At 35.7% G+C, this 4,965-nt stretch overlaps 1 pseudogene; it reads left to right on the top strand.

The window, feature by feature from the left end:
- Window positions 1–2,708: 2,708 nt before the first annotated feature.
- On the top strand, window positions 2,709–4,735 carry LOC101697439 (eukaryotic initiation factor 4A-II pseudogene; annotated as a pseudogene).
- Window positions 4,736–4,965: the final 230 nt, after the last annotated feature.

Here is a 4,965-nt window from a genome sequence, read left to right as displayed (position 1 = left end):
AGAGAAAGAAATAAAAGGAATAAAGATAGGAAAGGAAGAAGTGAAACTGTCATTATTTGCTGATGATATGATACTTTACATAGAAGACCCAAAAAACTCAGTCAAAACCTTCTAGACCTAATTGACAGATTCAGTAGAGTAGCTGGATATAAGGTCAACATTCAAAAGACAATAGCCTTCTTATACGCAAATAACAGACCCATTGAGAGAGAAATTTGGGAAATAATTCCTTTTACAATAGCATCTAAAAAAATGAAATATCTAGGAATCAACCTAACAAAGGAAGGAAAAGACCTCCACACTGAAAACTACAGCACTCTGAAGAAGGAAATCGAAGAGGATATAAGAAAATAGAAAGATATGCCCTGTTCCTGGTTAGGAAGAATCAATATAGTGAAAATGGTCATACTTCCAAAACTACTATATAGATTTAGTGCAATACTGATTCAAATTCCAACACTATGCTTCACCGAACTAGAGAAAACAATCCAAAAATTCATTTGGAACCAGAAGAAGCCTAGAATAGCAAAAGCAATTCTGGGCAACAGAGACATGGCTGGGGGTATCACAATCCCCAACTTGAAGCTATATTACAAAGCTACTGTGATTAAAAAGAACAGCATGGTACTGGCAAAGAAATAGACCCAAGGATCAGTGGAATAAATTAGAAGATACAGAAACAACTCCAGACATACTCGGCCACCTCATCTTTGACAAAGGAGCCAATCACCCTCACTGGAAAAAAGATAGCCTGTTCAATAAATGGTGTTGGAAAGACTGGATTTCAACTTGCCAAAGATTAAAACTAGACCGATACCTATCACCATGCACTAAACTAAAATCGAAGTGGATTAAAGAGCTAAATATCAAGACAGCAATAGTAAACTTGCTGGAAGATAAGTTAGGTAGAACTCTCAATGACATCAGCATAGGAAAAGAATTTATGAACAAAACTTCAGTAGTACGGGAACTAGCACAAGGAATCAACAACTGGGACTTCATCTTATTAAAAAGCTTCTGCACTGCAAGAGAAACTACCAACAGAGCTAACAGACAACCTACAATATGGAAAGAAATGTTTAGCAGCTGTACCTCAGACAAAGGTCTGCTGTCTAGACTATATAAAGAATTGAAAAAAATCAGACCCCCCAAATTCAAAGACCCAATTCAAAAATGGGCATCTGAAATGAACAGACATTTCTCAGACAAAGAAGTAAAAACAGCAAATAAATATATGAAAAAATGTTCAACATCACTGGTCATTTGAGAGATGCAGATGGAAACAACACTGAGATTCCACCTCACCCCAGAAAGAATGGCTGCTATCAAGAAATCAACCAATAACAAATGCTGGCGAGGGTGTGAGGAGAAAGGAACCCTTCTTCATTGTTGGTGGGAGTGCAGACTGGTGCAACCACTGTGGAAATCCGTATGGAGATACCTCAAAGAACTTGGGCTACATGTCCCATTTGACCCAGCTATTTCCCTACTAGGAATCTTCCCCAAAGAATTAAAAGAATCATACCACAGTAATATAAGTGCACCTGTGTTTATAGCAGCACAATTTGTAATAGCTAAGGATTGGAAACAGCCCAAATGCCCATCAACTGGAAACTGGATAAAGAAGATGTGATTTTTTTATAAAACGGAGTACTACTCAGCCATAAAGAATGAGAAACTAGAGTCATTTATAGCTAAATGGATGCATATTGAGGCCATACTCTTAAGTGAAATAAATAGGACACACATGTAAATACCGAATAGTATCTCTAGTGTGAGAAACTGAAAGTGTATATAAGGATGAAAATGATTAAAACGAATAATTGATAATTTGAAATAGTAAAAGGTCCAAAGGTGGAGGTGTGGTGGGAGGGGAAGGGGAAAGGGCAGAAAGGAAAGGAAAAATTATGCAAAAGAAAAAAAAAGGAAACAAAGTCTATGTAAATAGGGAAGGGTGATGGTGGTGAAGGGCACATAGGTAATGGGAAAAAAAAAATAAGAACTAAGATACATCATGTTCAGGTACAAACACCCAATGATAAATGTAAATGTATTGTATACCTAAAATGTACCAATTAATATATAAATTAAAAATACATAAATAAAATATACATAATGGAATACTACTTCTCTGTAAAGAAAAATAAATTTGAATCATTTATAGGAAAATGAATGCAACTTGAAAACATAATGTTACTTGAAATAAATCAGATGTGTAAGCTTAAATATTGTATGATTTCTCATATGAATCATCCAAAATATAGATAAAGCATAGAGCAAAATAAAAGATGGATTCAAGGAAACAGGCAGATAGATTTTTGCAATGGGAAGGGGAACAAGAGGTGGAGGGTGGAGGGAGGGGAGACTGGAAGGGGATGTGGAAAGAATTAAGCTGTGTTGTGTACATGTACCAGCTACCCACGATGAATGTAATCATTATGTGTTGTAAACATGAAGCAAAAAACATCAAATGTTAGATGAGGATCTAGAGATGGAAGGAGAGAAGAGGAAGGGGAAGAGAGAGGATTAAAAAGAATCAACATGTATTAAGTAAATGTATCTACTCTCTAAAGTGAATATATACATTATAACTCCAAACATGTACTAATAGAAAAAATATCAAAGCCAATCAAGTTGAGACTCTGCCCTAACTGCCACATTGTCCCACAATCGTGTGGACATATCTCTGCATATAGATATACCTTCTTTCTAATTTATAGTGCATAAATGAGGTGAGAGTATTGGTGATGCCCTTAGCGTTTACTGAAGGTTTTTAAACACCAAACACCAACATCATCATAATTATCATTATTATTATTACCATTATCATTATTAATATTGTTTTGTTATACTGAGGATCAAACCCAGGGCCTTGTACATGGTAGACAAACACTCTAACCCAATATACATCTGCAACATCTGCATCAAGCATTTAAAATATATTTTCTCCCATTCTTCGAGCTCTACAAAGTAATAGTCTCAGTTTTCCAACTGAGAAAAGTGATTCTTCATAACATAGATGCTATAAAGTACACATTCATATTCTTCCTTTATTCACTCCAGTGTTCTGTTGTGATGCCAAGAGTCCTATTTAAATGGTAAAAAGCAGTTGTCTTTTCAATCAGGCACTGAGTGGTTCTTTGGATCATGTCTGGTGGTTCTGCGGATTATAACAGAGAACATGGAGGCACAGAGGGAATGGACCCTGATGGTGTCAGCAAGAGCAACTGGAATGAGATTGTTGATAACTTTGATGTTATGAATTTAAAGGAGTCTCTTCTTCGGGCATCTATACTACAGTTTTGAGAAGCCTTCTGCTATTCAGCAAAGAGCTATTATTCCTTGTATTAAAGATCCCAAAGGAGATTCTGGCACTTGGAGACAATATGGGAGCAACTTGTCATGCCTGCATTGGTGGAACAAATGTTCAAAATGAAATGCAAAAACCAAAGGCTGAAGTACCACATACTGTTGTTGGTACACCAGGGAGAGTCTTTGATACTTTAAACAGAAGATATCTTTCTCCAAAATGGATCAAAATGTTTGTTTTGGATGAAGCCGGTGAAATGTTGAGCCAGGGGTTTAAGGATCAAATCTACAAGATTTTCCAAAAACTAAATACAAGAATTCAGGTTGTGTTGCTTTCTGCCAAAATGCCAACTGATGTGTTGGAAGTGACCAAAAAATTCATGAGAGATCCAATTTGAATTCTGGTGAAGAAAGAAGAATTGACCCTTGAAGGAATCACACAGTTTTACATTAATGTTGAAAGAGAGAAATGGAAGTTGGATATACTTTGTGATTTGTATGAGACTCTCACCATTACATGGGCTGTTATTTTTTGCAAAACTAGGCGCAAAAGGCTCACTGAGAAAATGTATGCCAGGAACTTCACAGTTTCTGCTCTGCATGGTGACATGGACAAGAATGAGACAGATGTCATCATGAGGGAATTCCAATCAGGGTCAAGCCAAGTTCTGATCACTACTGACTTGTTGGCTCATGGGATTGATGTGCAATAAATGTCTTTGGTTATAAACCATGATCTATGTACCAATCGTGAAAACTATATTTACAGAATTGGCAGACGTGATCGATTTGGGAGGAAAGGTGTGGCTATAAACCTTATTACTGAAGAAGACAAGAGGATTCTTTGTGACACTGAGACTTTCTACAATACTTCAGTGGAGGAAATAACCATGAATGTGGCTGACCTTATTTAATTCCTGGGATGAGATAGTTTTGAATGCAGTGCTTGCTGTTGCTGAATAGGCGAGCACAACATGCATTGTGCTTGTTTGGAATTTTTTGAATCTTGTCTCAATGCTCATAATGGATCAGAAACACAGATTTTGATAGCAAAATAACATTAGTCATGAGCTCTTGTGAGGAAAGTCATTGGCTTTATCCTCTTTAGAGTTAGACTGTTGGGGTGGGTATAAAAGATGGGGTCTGTAAAATCTTTCTTTCTTAGAAATTTATTTTCTAGTTCTCTAGAAATGGTTGTATTAGATGTTCTCCATACTTTAATAATATACTTGTGGACTAAAAGATGTGTGTTATATAAAGTCAGCCAATTATGTTAATCTAGCATATCTGCCTTTATTGTGTTTGTCTTTAGCCTGAATAGAAAGGCCTTTAAAATTGATTTTTTAAGAAAGCATTTTGTTTGGTATTGTATTTATTCAATAAAGTATTTAATTGGTGCTAAATGTGAATTGGACCCTATTGCTAAACCCCAGCAAGCAATTATATCCTAGGTAAGGTTAAACCCCCAGTAAAATTGCCATATTGCACATGTCTTAATGAAGTTTGAATGTTAAATAAATTGTATATCCACTTTAAAAAAAAGCAGTGTGTGTTGTTTAAAAATCACTTTTAAAATTTGATGTCTGTGAGTGTCATTATAAAGAAACTAACAATTTCAAAGGTTAAATAGATCTTATGTATATGTCAAAGTTATTT

Source organism: Heterocephalus glaber, unplaced genomic scaffold (assembly GCF_053883595.1).
Source record: "Heterocephalus glaber isolate CG9 unplaced genomic scaffold, H.glaber_assembly_v1.0 deba00001472, whole genome shotgun sequence".
NCBI classification, from domain to species: Eukaryota; Metazoa; Chordata; class Mammalia; order Rodentia; family Bathyergidae; genus Heterocephalus; species Heterocephalus glaber.
Note: the sequence above shows the minus strand (reverse complement) of the source record. Positions and strands in the feature narration are given on the sequence as shown.